General features: G+C 39.8%; 1 protein-coding gene across 2 annotated transcripts in view; it reads left to right on the top strand.

The window, feature by feature from the left end:
- Positions 1-19303, top strand: part of LOC105484573 (collagen beta(1-O)galactosyltransferase 2) — a 102961-nt gene that overhangs the window by 41204 nt on the left and 42454 nt on the right. The window lies entirely within an intron of this gene.

Below are 19303 nucleotides of genomic sequence, written 5' to 3'. Positions count from 1 at the left end.
TATACAGCAGGGGATACATGCAACAAAGGTCATAGCAGCATTGTTTGTAATTGCAAAAATCTGGAAATATGCTAAATGTCCATTGGCAGTCAAATAGATCACTAAATTATAGTATAATAACACAGTGAAGTATTACAGCATTGGCAGTGAATTTATTAACTACAGATACAAGTATCAACATGTATAAGTTTTATGTCAGTGTTAAGGTTACAGAAAACACATGTAACATGAATCTATTTACATAAAGTTCAAAAACAGCCTAAAGTATAGTTTGTTTGGGGTTATATACGTATGTAGTGAAACTATAAAGCAAGCTTGTCCAACATGCAGCCCAGGACGGTTTTGAATGCAGCCCAACACAAATTCGTAAACTTTCTTGAAACATTATGAGGTTGTTTTTGCAATTTTTAAATAGCTCATCAGCTATCGTTAGTGGTAATGTATGTTATGTGTAGCCCAAGACAATTCTTCTTCTTCCAATGTGACCCAGGGAAGCCAAGAGATTGGACACCCTTGCTATCAAAAATCCTAAGGGAATTAATAACCAAAAATTCAGACTAGAGATTATTGGCCAAGAAGGAAGAGGAGTAACTAGGGAAGGCACAAAGGGGACTTCAAATAAATTTACTTCTTAAGCTAGGTGGTATGTATAAGGGTTCATTTATCATTCTCTTAAACATCTATATAATCTTACATTATAAAATTTATAGTAAGACATATAACAATTTATAATGTCTTACCTATACAGATGACTGTTGGAGGAATCTTTTTATTTTATATTTATCTTCACAACACCTCTGTTAAGCAAAATGTAGCTTTTTTCTACACAAAATAAACTTGAGAAGTAAATTGATTTGCTTGAAATTCCATGCTAGGTTGATGATGAGCCTTTGACCAGACCTTAAGCCTCTTGTTCTTTAGAGCTTTTTCCACTGCCTGCCCCTGATCCATGCCATGAATTTGTTTATTCATTTGTTCACTTGTCCATTCACTCATTCACCTCATGTGTATTGACTCAGGCACTATACTATTGAAATTCTTTCAAAGATAAGCTCAATAATGTAAAAAAGCCTAAGTGGCAGTGCCCTCTGGGTGCATATTCACCCCATTTATAACAGGTCATTTCCTCAGCCCACGTAGTATTTACTTTCTTAGGGTCTGGACACCTGCTGTATGTCCAGACCTTCAGTTTCTCTCATTAGGTATTTCTCACTCGAGAGAGAACTGCAGGCTTCTCCAATTAGCACCCTCACCCTGTGTTTAGAGAAGGCCACTGCACTGAGGTTTTAAGGCAGATAAGCAGTGTCAGCTGACAGGTCCTCACCTCTTGGCAGGCCTTTGTTCACCAGATGGGGAACTCACAGAGCCTACAGGAATGTCAAAACATTTACTTTTGTCTGAGGATAGATAACTTGGCAGAGAATATCCCTTTTCAGAGCTCCAGAGTCCAAAAAAATGTTTTGAGCTAGGTCTCCTTATTGTATCTTCATGGAGTTTTCTGCCCATTTTGTCTCATCAGTCCTGATTTTCAGATCTCTTTGTTGAGCACTGAAGCTCAATCACTGTCTACACGTTTAAATCACCTTATCTTTAGATGGGCATTCCAGCTTCTAGGGATTCTAAACATTGTTATCACTTCAGCTTTCTGCCTTCTCTTTTTCATATAGATTTTCTTCTGTTATCCTGAAGAGATCACAGGGTGATTTCCCTGAGGATTTATCAGAGGTGCAAGGAAAGGGTGGGAGAAGCCTGTGCACCTCCTCCCCAGCATGCGGGCGCGCTGTGGTCCAGTGCAGAGCTCTTTATTTCCTAACATTTGTGGCCTGTCTTTCATGGGCCTGGCACTGTACAAGGCATTGGAGGTCAAACTAGTTGGGACAAGGCTAGAAAAGAATACTATAAGACTTAAAATACAAGAAACACAAGATTCGTTTACCGAGATAGCTCAGATAAAAGAGTTTAAAAGAACAGCACTCAATACGATTGAAAAGTTAAAAACATATTTTAGTTGGGATTGAAGATAAGGACAATAAACAAGGAGTAAAAAGGAGTAAAAATATAATAAAATGGGCTATACATAATTTTTAAGGTAAAATGTAAGATTCAAAAGGAGAATAGGATAAGATGACAAATTAGAATACCCCATAAAAGTGCAATGAAAGGGATAAAGAAAGACAATAAACTTACATGTGTTAAGGTAATTGGAATATTTTAAGTAAATTGGGATATTAAAGGGGAAAAAAATGTGAAGAAAACCCAAAGGTTTCCTTAGAAAAACAAATAGTCAAACCAAAAAAAGAAAAAAAAAAAAAAAAGTACACACCAGCTGGAAGTAAACATACAAGGTAGTATACAAGAAGCCCTTGAGCGCTTGCTAGCCTGACATGACTCTGGCTTCCGGAGGCTGCGCCTCCACTGGCACAACGTCCTGCTTGAAGAACTCTCTGGATGGTGCCTAGGGATTTCTCCTGTTCCTCTCCCCGCACTCGCCGCTCACTCAAGAGGATGTTTATTTTACTGAGTTTGACATGTTTGTTGTATTCTACTTTGCTACGGCTTTAAGATTTTTGTTCGTCTATGTTCAGACATGTCTATGTGCGTTTTGAACTGTTCATTATAGGTTTGGAGTTCCAAAATCACTTTTGCCAGTAAGTTAGATTTTTTTAAAAATGTTTGCTTGTTTGGGAAATTTTTTTCTCTCAATCAGGGCCAAATGCCTTTTATTGGATTATAGCACTTATTTCTTTTATTGGTGAAGTACTTATATTTGCAATTTTCTTGCTACAAGTTTGGAAATTTTATGTATTCAAAAATGACTATTGATATGTATTCATGTTATTGTTTTTCTTCTCTTTGTTTTTTTTTCTAATAAGTTTATTCTTTTCATATGTGATTTCTTAGTCTTTATAACAATGCAAATGTGGAAACTAAGGCTTACAGAGATGTTAAGTAATTTAGCCAGGATTAAATAGCTGAAGGGTTTCAGAAGTCACTTTACCATACCGCCTTCTGGATAAAATGGAATTTATCTATAGGCAGTATAGTCAGATACATTTGGCTTTATTTTCTGTTTAAAAAAAATCTGACTAGATGTAAGATCCTTGATTTTATGCCAGATATTTTGTTATTACTCCTCATAAGACCTCACCAAAAAGAAATCTCTTCATTCCTTGCTTTTGAAAACTCACCTTTAATTTGCAGATTAAGGCCAGGCGTGGTGGCTCTTGCCTGTAATCCCAGCACTTTGGGAGGCCGAGGCAGGAGGATCACTGGAGGTCAGGAGTTCGAGACCGGCCTGGCCAACGTAGTGAAACCCCATCTCTACTAAAAATACAAAAATTGGTGGGGCGTGGTGGCACGCACCTGTAATCCCAGCTATTCGGGAGGCTGAGGCAGGAGAATCACTTGAACCCGGGAGGCGGAGGTTGCAGTGAGCCGAGATTACACCACTGCACTCCAGCCTGGGCTACAGAGCAAGACGCTGTCTCAAATAATAATAATAATAATAATAATAATTTGCAGGTTAATTAGGCTTGAATCATGGAACCATTACTTACCAGCTTTGTAACTATTTTCTCATCCATGAGATAGGGAGAATACCTACTTCCTAGGATGCTGTAAGAATTAAAGGAGAAAATGAATATGATTTATTTTACTGAATCCTTGTCTTGAGTGCTACATTATACAGAAAGGCTTCTGGTATGTCTTCATACACATAATAGTCCTGATGAAATTTTTGGTTCCTTTTGGATCCTCTGCTGAAGAAACTTGGGTCAGTGAGTTCAAATCTAGCTCTGGTAATGCCTAATTCCCTCTCCAAACATCAGGATGTGGGAATGAAATTAAGAATTTTAACAGTGACATATTCTGAAATAATTTACAGAGGCAATTGAAAAAATAGGAAATTCTGGGGGTGTGAACTTTGAATGTTGAACATTGTTGGCTTCCTTCACATGGCACCTCCAAAAGAACGTGGTGGCACCTAGAGACTAAAGCATGCCTTAGACATGGCCTGACCTGGGGCTGGGGAAGGAAGGGTGTTCAGAGCTGCCCTTGGTCTACTTGTTCCTCAGGGAGTCATTGGGTCCTTTTTTGTGTCTGAAAGGTGGGTTGCAGTCTTCTCCCTGCATTGGCTGGAGCTGGACTCTGTTTATAATGATGCATACCAAATCCTCTTGATGGATTTCTAATTTGGCTTAAAAGACACACTCCAATGAAAGCCAGGAAGAAGAATTACTCACCTGTTGCCATATTTACCATCTACCACAATATATTTGCTTGAACCTCTGTCCTGGCCAGATATTTCCTGGGTGCTGCCTTCAAAGCAACTGATTACATTCCCCACTTCCTCTTAGATAGGTTAATGGGCTCCCCTGGCCTTCAGCAGCTTAATACCAAACAGCATCTGATTCCCTCCTGTTTCCAGAGCCCACATGAAAGTCAAACTTTCCAGATATGGATTATGAAAGATAGAGGAAGTGCCCCAAAAGACATTTTATCATCTTTATCTGATTGTGTGTTTCATTTTTACTGGTGAAAAATACATATTTTAAATATTTAGAGTTTTCTTTAAAAAAGTGAGGACAGCATTTTTGCATCAGGTTATTCATTTAGCAACATTTATCCAGTGCTGATGCCAGGCACTGTCCTGGGCTTGAGGATACAGTGATGAGCAAAGACAGACATATCCCTGCCCTCATGGAGCTTATAAACCATTGGAGGAGAAATAAATTATTGAATACCATAGAAATAAATGTAGAATTACAACTCTGATAAGTACTAGAAAGAAAAGATACATAGTACCAAAAGCCGTATAACTGGGGGATTTCACCATTTGGGAAGGTTGGGGAAGGCTTGAGCACCTTGGAAGTCTAGAGCCCAGTATCCGTGTCCTACCTTCCAAAGTCACCAGATGAAATCTGGAGCAGGCTTTTAAAAAGCTAGTGTATCAGGCATCCTTTCAAGTGATTACTCTATTCACAGCAAGAGCAAAGATTCTTAAACCTGTCAGAGACCAGATAAACAACTTAACTGAAAGTTTTGAGAAATATTAAAGAGGAGAGTCAATCAATCATCATTAGGTGTCATTCCTTCTTTAAGACACCACTGAAAATTATGAGCGCTTCGTTGACTACCTTTCTGAGGCCCATGACCCATGGGGGCTTTAAGCTAACTTAAATGGCCTGTGGCTGCAGCAGTTTTACTGATAATGTAAAGCCTGCTGATATACCTAGCACTTCGAAGACAAAGTTAGAATTTACCCTCTACTGTCTTTAAAAATATTTCCTTCTGTTTTAAACTTCACTCCAAAGGATAACTTCAAAATAAGCCTCTTGGAGTAGTGGTAGATGGGACAGTCATGAGTCCAGCTGTCCGACTCACGTCTGGCTCTAATTCTTACTACCTCTGAGACTTTGGGCCTGATGTGTCACATCTCTGGACCTGATTTTCCTCCGCTGTATAATGGAAATAGTAAGTATAGCACATGATAGGGTTGTCGTGAGGATTAAATGAGATATTACTAGAGTTCTAGGTCAATGCCTGGCCCGGAGTGAGCACTTAGCTGAGGTTTGCTTTCACTGCGCCCCTCTCTGCAGAAGCGCAGTGAGTAGTAAAGGCAATAGCAACACATGTATATGCTGTGTATTTATGCGTGCGCCTCTCCTGGGAGCATGTGACAAAGCCACACAGATCCTGAGAATGTTAGGAGCACACAGTGTTCCTTCCCTCTGATGGTAGTTTTCCAGCAGAGAAATGGAAAAAAAACTCAAAAAAAAAAAAAACCCATCAGAATAGCCTCCTGTTTGCCCTGACACTACGACTAAGTAAAATAACTCAAAACTCCTCAAAAATATGACTTGGTTCTGTTCAATTGACCTGTGGCTGTGAGTATAGGATATGAACATGTATCTAACACCTGCCAAACTGTAGTCTCCCACAACATCCCCACCCCAACATGTGAAGGAACCACAAATGAAGTGATATGGGAAGGCCAGACTGAAAACTTCTCCAGGCAGGTAAACGCAAAGCAAACATTTTTCTCTCCCTCCTGAGATGGCCAGGAGTGTTGTTCCTGGAACCAAGGCAACAGGTATTGGATAACAGTGACTGACTGGGCTGACATTTTTTTTTTTAGTCAGGTCCAAGTTCTCATTCTGGGATACTCTGTGGGAAAACAGCCTTGAATTCAGTTTGTAAATTTATACTTTTACTCTTTGTTCATGTTTCTAGTCCAACTTTCTCACTGGAGAAACAAATACTATAGCAGAGAAAAGCGTGATGGCTTTTTACAAAAATCAAAATGATTTATATGCATCGAATATTGTTCTATTACCGATTTGCTGGTGCTTTTCATTAAGTAATAGACCCTTAGCAAATATAACCACTTTATTTTCGTTCATGTCATTGATTTTTACAAGCATTTATTTGTTCACTTAGTCATTCAACAAGCACATGTTAAGTGTTTACTTTGGACACATGATCTGGGAGGTACAAATGAAGTTGTGAAGAAAATGGGTCGGAATGTTAGAAATCACACCTTTCCCAGAAAACCCAGACTATGTGGCAGCTGCACCTGTGGATGGAATTGGAACTGAATAAAATAGGCCAGCACATCACGTGTTTTTTGAATTTCCTCTGAGGAATCAGAGAATAAATGCATGCTCATGCTAACGGCAATACCTGTCACAATCTGGAAAAATACATAATTTCAGAGAATTATACATCAGTTTATTTTTTTAAAGGAGGGCAGGATGCTAGGGACCCATGAAAGGGGGTCACCCTTCTTCACTGTGTCCTGTACCTACCCCATCCCTGACAACTGCATCAGCCCTGACACCTCACAGCCATCTCGCCCTCTCGGCTTTTAAGTTCTAGCCCAACAAATTTACGTGGAGTTCAACAAACACATCAGACTGTTACATCCCTTTCTGCCTCCACATATGTTGTTCCTTTTTCTGGAACATTCTTCTTTCTACCTTCCCTTAATATCTGCTCAATCTTCAAATCCCAGTTCAGGTCTCTGATCCTTTGAGAAGCCTCTCGTGGCCCTTCCCACACCTTCCTAGCCACTCCCTCCTCCCTGGTACTTGGAGACCTTGTCATATATCCATCGTCGACAATGTCATACCGAATTACAGTTATTTATTTACACATCTGTATTTCCTGTCCAGCTGTGAGAAACTGGGTGCATCTTGATGTGAGTGACAAGGTGTTGCTTTCCAGCAAGTGCCATGATCACTGGCACAGAAGAGATGCATAGCTGGTGACTGTTGAACTGAGAGAACTGTACAGGTGTTTTTACAGTTCTTATTAGGCTAGGAGTTTGATGTGAGAGGAATCATTCAGCAAATATTTATTGAGCACATACTATGTGCAAGGCACTGTTCTAAGTGTTAAGGATGGAGCAGTGAACAGAAGAGACAAATGTCCCTGCTGTTGTCGAGCCTAAAGTTTACTCTTTAGACTCAGCTAAAAATTGTATTACTAGGGAGAAAGAGAAGAACTGATATTGAGATAATTAGCAGTCCTTGCTGTACATTTCTTTCACTTTCTCGGTGATAATGGGCATGTATATCTTTTTTTCTTAAAAAATGGTAGGCTGTAGTAATTGTAGTTTGTTTGCCTTAAATGCATGTGTTGAACTTTTTTGCATGTGTCTTAAGAGCGTATTCAACAAGCTGTCTTATTTCTTATTTGAGGATGTGTGTGTGTGTTGGGGACAGCCAGGGGAAGGAAAGTATTCTCGAAAGCTCCTTCACATGCTGTTAGCTCCTCAGAATAACCCAGTGAGCTAGGTAGATGCAGCAGATGTTATTGTCCCATTTTACAGATGGAAAAACAGGGCACAGGGAGTTCAAGTAAATTCATTAAGATTACAGAGTTAATTGGTGAAAGAGCCATGCCTCCTGACTTCATACTTTTTATTTGATTAAGGATGTCGTTAGCGAAATAGTAGTGTCAAGGAACTCAGGATTAATAGATAACTTAAATATTTATTGTCATTCTTAACTGCAGTTGTTTTCAGAAATGAACGAATCAAAGTAAATCTTTCTACACAGAACACAGACACTTCCTTCAGCTTTCTCCCAGTCCTCAATCCAAGAGACCACTTTGCCTTTACATTGTCACTGCAGTTCAGCCAGTTCTCCTCCATATAACAGAGCAGATCCTGGTGGGGAGATCCTCCTGTCAATAATTGCTGCATGTAGCAAGCCCAGTCCTTGGGCTGTGACTTTCCCTGTGGTTGCGCTGGCTCCAGTTCCCCATGACCTCATGTTTCAGAGGCTCCATGTTTTGCTGTAGCATCGCTCTGCCAGGCCCAAGAACTAACTGTTTACATGGACCTAGCCCCACCATTAGGCAGTGCTGGACATCCCCCCTCAGAGTTTAATCATCCATGTCCTGTTTCAGCTGCTCCACCCAGCTCCTCTGCTGAGACCTGACACTTCTCACTTCCTTGCAACTGCCCACGCATTCCTGGGCCCTTGCATCTGCTCATCTCATGTACAACCAAGATACTCATGAAGCAGAGTAAAGGATTCCTCTCTGCTACACTGGAACAGAAAACTGAGAATTTCAGAGATTAAGAAAAATACATATCAAAGATCAGGTATAAATGGAAAGAAAATAGTATTTGGAAGAGAGTCTCTAAGCCTCACATTCCTCTTCTGTAAAATGGGGATAATAATACTTACAGGAGAATTACTTTAAATGCTAAAGTTATATATGTAAAATGGTCAGCTTAGTGCCTGGAACATAGTAGATTCTCCACAAAGGGTAAAGAATAAGAAAATAATTTTTTTTCTTTTTCCATAGTATTTAAAGTTTGAGCAGCCATACTCAAGGTAAATGAAACCATATGTTCACACAAAAACTTCTACATGAATGTTCATAGCAGCATCGTTCATAGTAACTAGAAAGTGAAAACACCCAAATGTCTATTAACTGATAAATGGATAAACAAAATGTGGCATATCCATACTGTGGAATATTATTTAGCCATAAAAAGAAATGAAGTACTGATACGTGCTACAACATGCATGAACCTTGAAAACAGTTGCAAAGTGAAAGAAGTCAGACACAAAAGGCCACAATCGTATGATTCCATTGATAAGAAAGGACGAGAATAGGTAAATCCATAGGGACAGAAAGCAGAAAAGTGGTTACCAGGGGCTGGACGGGTGAGGAGTGACTGCTAATGGGTGTAGGGTTTCTTTTTGAGGTGATGGAAATGTTCTGTAATTGGATAATGGTGATGGTTGCACAACTAAAAACCACTGTATTTTATACTTTAGAAGAGTGAATATTCGGTATGAGAAATGTATCTCAATAAAGTTTTTAGTAAAAAGTTCGTGCAGCAGTAATCATGTCTTAGTTGCCGCGCAATGAGAGGAGGTATGTACGGTGTTTTCAGGGAAGTGTACACTTATACTCATCCCGTGGTGCCGCCATCATTTTTTTTCTTCTTTCCAATTCTCTTGATATTAGACTGGTTGAGAGAATTACTTACACCTTGCTCAATCTATGCATGTTTGTCTTTTCTTTCTCATGGAAGATGTTTTCTGTTTTGTGAAAGAAGCAAAGTTATTATTGCTATCCTCCCAGCCATATTTGAAATATTTAATTACTGAAATTTGTGCCCTGAGTATGTGTGGATGGATGGACCTGGGCTATTAAGAGATAAAACAATGTGTTTTTTATGTTGGTTTCCGAGACCTATTGCCAGGCTGGAATATTTTCATGGCATTTCAGCCTAAAAGTTTGTACAGGTTATAAATAGACATTTATCTCTAAAAAGTAGATAGCCAGCTTCTCTTGAAACAATTTGAAAGCCTAGCATTTCTGGGCACACATTCCAGCACAGCAGCATTCAGCTGGGGCCCACATGTGCCTATTCTCAACAGTCCTCCTTTCAGGCTGTTGGCTCATACACGGCCCATTTCACTTCTTTGTTATCTGTGCTCAGCCTTTGTAGGCATTTGGGTTGGATGAGGAGAAGTTCCCTGAAATTGTTCATTCATTCACTCATGAAACTCATGATAAGTGCTTATTTTATAGTGAACTGTTAAGTACCGGGACAGTCCCTGTCCTCAGGGGAAGAAAGTCGAGTAATGAAGAAAGAAATAGAACCAATTAATTATAATACAGGAGCAACCACAGTGCTGGAAGCACGGCAAGCTAGTGATGCATAATTACAGAAAGAGGGTGTCCAATCTAACCTGATGTGTTTGGAGGGTGCAGAGGTTCAGGACTCCTGGAGAAAATGTTATTGGATCCTGCTGTGTCTTCTCTTTAGTACCAGTGCTACATTTAACTAGTAACTACATGTCTTCAGGGTACATCCACAAAATAAAGAACTTATCAGAATTGGAAAATCCAATAGGGACGAGAAAACGGGCCATGATGAGTGGGTAAAAAGGGTGGGAAGAAGAATAAATAAGGGACAAAGGAGAACAAAAACAGGAAGAGGGTACTTAGACAAACGAGAAACATATTTGTCTTGTCTCAGATGCTCCCACTGATATTTTCATGGAATTCCAAGGGTTGTGACTCCAAGGAAAATTATGCTGAAAGTAAACCTAAGCAAAGCTTGTAGGGAATGGATGAATCTTCCCATTTTTCTTTTGTTTTTTTGCTGGGACATTTCCATCCTGTCATCCTGAGATGATCATATTGGTCATATTGATTTATATTCTTGACAAGGTAGAGAACTTCCAATTTGACAGTGTTTCCTGGTCATCTACTCTCTGTTGGACAGGTGTGGTGGGGAGCCTGGGGTCGGGGGGTGGGTGTTGAGGGATGGATTAGAAGGCCTAAATAAAAAGGCCAAGCTCTAGTACCCACCATTTGCATGACTTGAGCAAGTCATAACCTCTCATCCTCAGCCTTCTTTTCTATAACGGGGGAAATAAAGATAATGAGTAATTTAGTTAATCATAAGGCTAAAAATGGATTTGTATGTGACATAATGTTGACAAGAAAAATATATCTCAGAATCATGAGTATCAACAATAGCTCAATTATAATATGCTTAATTAAGTTTATTAATTTCATTAAAAGATGATAATGGGCTTTTGAATTGACTGTTAACTGGTCAATCAGCAAATTTTACCATCAGGAAAAATTTAGGTATGCTGTTTAGGGATGAAACTGATTGGTTGCTTGAATTTCTAGAATCAAATATTTATTTTTACATCACACATACCCAGACTTCAGGTGTGTTGTGTCTATGATTGTTTCTGGGATGAAATGAGACATACTGAGGAGGGATGATGAGGCAGTATAAACATTAATTTTGCTGGTGAGGAGGTTTTCATAAGAAATAAGTTTTTCTGATTTCTTAGTTTATTGTGAAGAATTGCAACTAATTGACTTGGTATGAATAGGATCTAGGAAAAGGCTTTTTGTGGGAGGAATCCCCAGGCCCCCAATCCATATTCATGCCTTAACCATATCCATATCTAGTTTCCACCCACAAGAAGGGTTCCGGATCTTTAGACAGAACTCTACCCGGTAACCAAGAAGCAAGAATCAATTGGCATATTTTGCTGAGTAGCTGAGCATGTCTCTGCCTTTGGCACGTCTGTTGCTGGGGAGGCGTTCCTTGAGACTGGACACAGAGGTGGTGGGACTCGATAATATGACCTCTCTTGAAAATGAATTACAGGCCGGGCGCGGTGGCTCACGCCTGTAATCCCAGCACTTTGGGAGGCCGAGGCGGGTGGATCACAAGGTCAGGAGATCGAGACCACGGTGAAACCCCGTCTCTACTAAAAATACAAAAAATTAGCCGGGCGCGGTTGTGGGCGCCTGTAGTCCCAGCTACTCGGGAGGCTGAGGCAGGAGAATGGCGTGAACCCGGGAGGCGGAGCTTGCAGTGAGCCGAGATCGCGCCACTGCACTCCAGCCTGGGCGACAGAGCGAGACTCCGTCTCAAAAAAAAAAAAAAAAAAAAAAGAAAATGAATTACAGTAGTTGCTTTCATTAGTGGAATTTTATTTTTAGGTGGAGCGCTTTATTTTCTACACAAATGAGTCTTCTTTGCTGGATGAAAACAAGAAGCATCTGAGACGGTAGTTCAGTGTTTGAAGTCTTGAATTGGAAAATTTACCTTTGCCAACTCACTAGTCATGGTGAGGATTGTCCAGGTGGTGACTAACTTTGTTGTTCATTCCATTGCCATTCCCTTGAGCCTCTGGGGAAAGTATTTTGTGGGTTCTCAAGCACCAAGATCAATAGATCAGTCGCTGTCCAGTGTTGCCATCCTGCTGCTCCACCAGTCGCAGACCTCTTCTATAGTGACAGAGGTCTAGACTTTCCGGGGTGTGACAGGGAAGCTGAGGACATTCCCTGAGTCTCAGTACAGATGGAAGTGATCAGAAGTACCATGTCCTGGCTGGGCGCGGCAGCTCATGCCTGTAATCCCAGCACTTTGGGAGGTTGAGGAGGTGGATCACCAGAGGTCAGGAGTTCGAGACCAGCCTGACCAACATGGTGAGACCCCGTCTCTACTAAAAACACAACATTAGCTGGGCATGGTGGCACATGCCTCTAATCCCAGCTACTTGGAAGGCTGAGGCAGGATTATCACTTGAATCCGGGAGGCGGAGGTTGCATTGAGCTGAGATTGTGCCACTGCACTCCAGCCTGGGCAAAAAGAGTGAAACTTCATCTCAAAAATAAAATAAAACAAGGGAGTACTGTGTCCTCAATTTCTGTGTCCCACCTGCTGAGAGATCCAGTCTGCATCTTTAATATGATTCCAGTGGCCCCATGCTTACCAATATGAATTTAGCCCTAACAACCTCAGTAGGACTTGTGGTCAAAATAAATGAGTCAGTTCTAATTATTTCTAGTTGGCGCTGAGTCTCAAGAGGCAAGACTTAGAAATGAAAACTAACTTCTGGAACAAGGAGAAATGTCAGTGTTTTTAGACATTGCCAGATAAATCTCAATATTTTTTTTTCCACAGCCAAGCATCCTGCAAGGATCCTTCCAAGCTGTCTCATCCTGCAGACATGTTGACTTCTTGGCCTGCTCTTTGTGCTCCCTTCCATGTAGTGGTGACAATACACCTGTTGACCTGGGAGCATCATCAGTTAAGGGGATCCCTACACATGTTGTGATCACACCTCCAATACGTGTTTCCCTTAGTCCCAATTCGATTTTGAATTCAAGACTCATGGGCCTTTACTAACTTGCACAGCTGGAGAAGAGGAAGAAGGGGAAATAGGAACTAAAAGCAGAATCAGAGGGAAAGCAGACGGGCAGCACTAGGGTGAGAGGTGGCCAGTGTGGATGTGGCACCTGTTTCTACCAGCGCTCCCTTTTCAAGTATTAGCTCCAAAGAAAGCAAGCCAGGACTCATGGACAGAGAGGAAGCCAACTGTGAGCACTGAAGCTGTCTCAGGGCCACAGCTCCCCTAAAAGTGGAAGGGAGAGACCTTGGGGCTGGCCGGTACCAGGGCTCCTTAGAGGTAAAGGAAAGTTATTGTCCCAACGTGACCTTCAAAGAAAATTAAAAACAGCTCAAGAGCTGAGCTCTCCTTGCTGTCTTTTTTGTTGTTGTTGTTTTTCTTTTGAGACAGTCTCGCTTTCTCACCTAGACTGGAGTGCAGTGGCATGATCTCAGCTCACTGCAATCTCTGCCTCCGGGGTTCAAGCAGTTTTCCTGCCTCAGCTTCCCAAGTAGCTGGGACTACAGGCACGCACCATCACACCTGGCTAATTTTTGTATTTTTAGTAGAGACGGGGTTTCACCATGTTGGCTGGGCTGGCCTTGAACTCCTGACCTCAGATGATCCATCTCAGCCTCCCAAAGTGCTGGGATTACAGGCGTGAGCCACTGCACCCAGCCTCTCCTTGCTGTCTTATCCTGAGTCAGAGAGACCCAGGGAAGAGAGAGTGAGTGGAGGTGTTGCTTTAGCTGTGAATCCACTCTAGTTGGAGAATGGAGGCAGACTGAGCTGTGTGAGCCTCCCGGAAACATGGTCACCCAGCCAGCCCATGTTTGTATTTTTCCAGTTTGATTACTGACTGTCAATTACTTGCAGATCACCTCTCCAGATGTCCAGCTGTCCTTGCACATCATTTGTTTTCTTCAAGTAATTCGTTAGTGATGTCTGCAATTTTTCCGGGTGCCTTTTCTGGTCTGATTGGGAGGAGGATGACAGATTCGAGGCAGTACTCATTTTCCACAGGAACCGCAAGGAGCCTTCAGACTGAGAGAGGGGCCACTGTGCCTCAGCTCCTCCTGAGGGGCCTCACACATTCTGGGTTCTCAGCTTCCTAGCTTCATGGAAAAATCCACCTCAGCCGCAGAGGTTTTTGTGTCTAGCTGCTTGTGGAGTGCTGCAGCAGGACAAGCACCGCGGTGTTGTTGCCTTGTGCTACAGGGCTCTGAAAATAGAACCGTTAGCACCAGCCTCGGGTTTCCTCCAGAGAGCTTGCATCTGAGCCTTTGGTATCTCTCTCTGTCCAACCCTCTGAATAGCCCAGGGCCTGTAATGCTTTCATTATTATGCATTCAAATGGAAACATACTTTTGTCAGAGCGATTACAAGGCAGCAGTTAGGAGTGTCTGCCTGGATTTCTTCGTTTTTGCCTTTTTTTGACAGTGGGGAGGAGGAGCAGGGAAACTCAGTCTTCAGTGGGGCTGCGAGGCTTCCTCGGTGGGCTGGTGTGGCCAGGGCCTCTTCCTCCTCTGGGAATGAGTGTAGGAGAGATTGGCCCTGCACTTCAAAGACCAGGATGGATGCACCTGTCTCCAACCACAACTGGAGGACATGTTCATTTCCTCAGAAGCCTGAGAACAAAGAGAATCTTAATTCAGGGAAGTAAGAGTACAGACAATTTTTTAACTCAGTAAAGAGAATATTTGAAATCTGTGCATCTGTTTTTAATTAGACATCTTTACCTCTGCATACTTCTAAGGCAGCTAATTTCTAAGGATGTTCATCAGGAGTGGATGCTTGGGCAGGTTTTGGAGTTGTTTAATCTGTACACCAGGAAAATGCATTTCGTACAATAAGACCAACTCTGTCAAAAGGATTAGGAAATGGGAATGCATTGATGTAGAGAAGGCAAAGAGAATTTAAGAAGTCCTGTGTAATGAAGAAACAACAACCAGGGAAAGAAGTAGATGATGTATAAATTACCTAGACTATTTCTGTAAGAGATGGGGTCTCGCTATGTTGCCCAGGCTGGAGTGCAGTGACTATTCACAGGCACAGTTGTACTCACTGCAGCCTGGAGCTCCTGGGCTCAAGTGATCCTCCTACCTCAGCCTCTCAGGTAGCTAGGACTAAGGGTGTGTGCTACTGCACCTGGCAAATTCTCCTACACCATTTATAAATAATTTAAGAATAATGTAGAATTCTCATAACTTTTGGCTAACACTGTGATGAGGAATTTTTGTTTCGTTTAGTTTTAACTTACTCCTCTTCATAATGTTTTGAGTGAAGAATAAGGTGCTTTATGGTAAATTCCGAGTTTCAGGAATTGCTCTCTGCATGCTTCCTGTTACAAGACCAGTGGTAGGATTCTCATTGTGCTCTTCATGGCCACCTGTTACCCTGGATGTTGGTAGCTTGTGACCATGAGTCAAAATGGACGTGACTTTTGCTGACTTTGCACTTTTTGGCACAATCACAAACTCGGTGGAGCCTGTGGCCTTCTTCCACGTTGCTTTCTGGGCCACTTTCCCACCTCTGTGAGTTGCTAAGGGCTCCTCCTACCCCATCTTGGTCCTAAGGTGCTCACCTCGCATCCCTCAAAACTGTCAGCTTCACACATCACCTCTCTCCCTCTCCAGGCCATGGAATGTCCAGGTGGACCTGTGGGTCTTTCTCCCTCCTAGACCTTGCCGTGAAGAGAGGAGCTGGTTCTCATCTAATTTCAAGAAGACACTTGAAAGTAGATCAAGTTGGCCATTGGTGTCATCTCTAGTTATTGGATAATGTTTTTAATTAGCCTAGTTTTAGTTTAAGTATCTATTTTACAAAATAATATTTTCAAATACTAGTTATGTACCTCTATGTCCCATTTTTCTATACCCTATGACTTAAGTTACATAGTTTTAAGTTACTTGGGATTTTACAGAAATGTATTCCCTATCTAAATAGAGTTCCACCGTGCATTGCTTAACAATGTATTTTTCTCTCTTGAACATTTCTGAACATTACCTCTCTTAAATGTTATTTTTTTAGGAGATAAAGAAATTTGAATATATTTAGAGGCAATTTAAAATCAAGTAAAAACTATAATGGTTCATTTTAATGAAAAGCACTGTTTTTTATGTGTATGCTTTATTTATTTATTATATTTATAGAGACAGAATCTCACTCTATCACCCAGGCTGGAGTGCAGTGGACCGAACTCGGCTCACTGCAACCTCCACCTCCCAGGTTCAAGTGATTCTCCTGCCTCAGCCTCCCGAGTAGCTGGGACTAATAGGCACGTGCCACCATACCCAGCTAATTTTTTGGTTTTCTTTAGTAGGGACGGGTTTCACCATGTAGATCAGGCTGGTCTCAAACTCCTGACCTCAAATGATCTGCCCACCTTGGCCTCCCAAAGTGCTGCAATTACGGGCATGAACCACTGCACTCGCCCTTTATTTATATTTTCTTTCAATTTATTTTAAATCGTCCTACAAATCGCAGTGGAAGTAATGATGCAATAAAAACTAAATTATTTCATGTGTACCTCTGATCATTTTTCAAACCCGTATTATATGTATATATATTTTTGGTGAAACTTTATTTATTTTTAAATTTCCAATTTCATTTTAGATACAGGGAGTATATGTGCATGTTTGTTACATGGGAATGTTACATAATACCCTTATCATACACTAAATTTCTATATTTTCTGTTCTGTGCCGCTGGGCTCCCTGTGTCATTTATCCCTGTGTCATTACCACACAGTTTTAATTGTAGTGGCTTGTTTTCTTAGTATCTGCTTGAATTTTATTCTGTGTGGTTATTAAAAACCAGGAATAGGTGTGGAATTTTGTTAAAGACTTTTTACACATTTACAGAGATAATCATGATTTTTCTCCAGGTCCATTAACATAGTGAATTATGTCAATGAAATTCCTTCATATTAAACATTCTTAGACCATGCTATATTTTCTTAATAAGATGTTGGACTCTGTTTGTTAATACTTTATTTAAGATTTTTGCAGCATATGCATTAAAGGATATTGGCCTATAGTTTTGTGTGTGTGTGTAAATCTTCATAAGGTTTAGACATCAATATTATACTTGCAATATTAGAACAACTTAGAATTTTCATTTTTTTCCCTACACTCTGGATAACAAGCTGTAGAGCATTGGAAGTATCTATTGTAGGATTTGGTAGAATTCCCTTGTAAAAACACATGAGCCTAGTTGGGTTTTTTTCCTCCTTACTGTCTTCATGGAAGTTATTCATTTAAGCTTTATATCTCTTCAGGAGTTAATTTTGCTAACATGCATTTTTTTAGAAAATCTTCTATTATATTTAGTTTTCAAAGTTATTTATCATCGAGTTGTACAAAGTAGTTGATTACACATTTTTAAAATTTTTCTTTCAAATCAATCATATTGTTTCCCATCCTTACCATTTCTTACTGTTTTATATTTGTTTGTCTTAGGTAGATTAACTAGGGCTTGTCTTTTATTGATTTTTCTCAAAGAAGCAGCATTTTAGTTTGTTTCTACTCTTTTCCTGTTTTATATCTCACAACTTTCTACCCTTATGTTTATTAATTTCTTTATATATGTTTACTTTGTTGCTTTTCTCCTAGCTTTTTGAGTAGAAATTTAACGCATTTATTTTTATTTATTTAAGCATATAAAACTGAATTTTTCTCTAATTACTGCTTTAATTGTATCCCAAAATTCTGGTATGTAGTGTTTTCACTATTAATTTTTGGAAGTTCTGAAATTGTCTTTTATTTATTTTTTAAAAAAGGACTTTGTAAGAGAGTTTTTAGTGGATTTAGGGGGTTTTATTTTATTATCAACTTCTATGTATATGTCATTTAGATCAGAGAATGTTGTTTATATAATTTCAATTTTATGGAGGCTTTCTTTGGGATGTAATTGTTGGTCAGTACTAGTAGATGTTCCATGTGCACTTGAGAAGTCTCTATTAGTGCGTTGTATAGATCCTATATATACTTACTTTTTCCCCATTTGTACCATCTTTAACTGAAAGTGGTATGTTAATATCTCTTATTGTTATTTCTGTTTTTCTTTACAGTTTCTATACTTTCTACTATATTAGGGGTCAGCAAATTATAGCCTACAGACCAGCTGCCTGTTTTTGTAAATAAAGTTTTGTTGGAACACAGCAATGCTCATTCATTTACATATTGTTTATGGCTGATGTATCACTACAATGGCAGAGTTAAGTAGTAGTTGCAGATAGTATATAGCCTGTAAACCTAAAATGTTTACCATCTATTTCTTGAAAGAAAGTTTGCCAATTCCTGTAATATATGAAAGTGCATAGAAATTCACACTTGGTATATTTTGATGTGAATGGCCTCCTTTAGTATTATAAAGTCTCTTTCTTTGTCATCTTAATGCTCTTTGTCCTGAATTCTACCTTGTTTGTTGTCAGGATTACAACTCCTGCTTTTTTCTCTTTTTCTGTTTTTCATTTCATTATCTCTTCATTTATAGGTGTTCTGAATAACTGTTTTACATGTGTTGGGTTTTGCTTTGCGATACAATTTGAAAATACTTTTTAAATAAATGAGTTAAGCCCCTTTACAAGCGGATTCATTTGTTAAACTTTCAAGGTAGAACAGGCATAAGTTTTGTATACATTATTTAAAGACTTTTGAAAATGCTCTATTTTGTAAATGTGATGATAAAGTTAATCCAAAATAGATAATTGAAGATACCTTAATTTTTGAGTTTTATATTAAGAATTATTATTGTAGCTTCACAATGATTAAAGCAGCACTGACTAGATATTTTGTTGTGGTCAGAAATTGACTTGAAATGAAGATAAAGCAGAATTATTGCTCAAATTGAGGGTCATTGTTAGTGAAGTTAAAAAGCAGAGTTTACATTCCGGGTAACTGAAAATTAAAACATATAGAAAAATTTCCAAGAAGATTCATTAATTGACTCTCAGTTAATTCATTTTATCCTTGGTGTTTTCATGTGTTTATTTATTAATGCAACTATTTACACGTTCTCCAATTGGTTGAGCCCTGTTTAAGCATCTAACGACACAAAGATGATTTTAAGCAGTGTCTCTCACTTTAGAAATTTATTGTCTAGTTTGGACTATGAGGGAATTA

Source organism: Macaca nemestrina, chromosome 1 (assembly GCF_043159975.1).
Source record: "Macaca nemestrina isolate mMacNem1 chromosome 1, mMacNem.hap1, whole genome shotgun sequence".
NCBI classification, from domain to species: domain Eukaryota; kingdom Metazoa; phylum Chordata; class Mammalia; order Primates; family Cercopithecidae; genus Macaca; species Macaca nemestrina.
The sequence above is the reverse complement of the archived record's forward strand: the minus strand, read 5'-3'. Positions and strand labels throughout refer to the sequence as shown.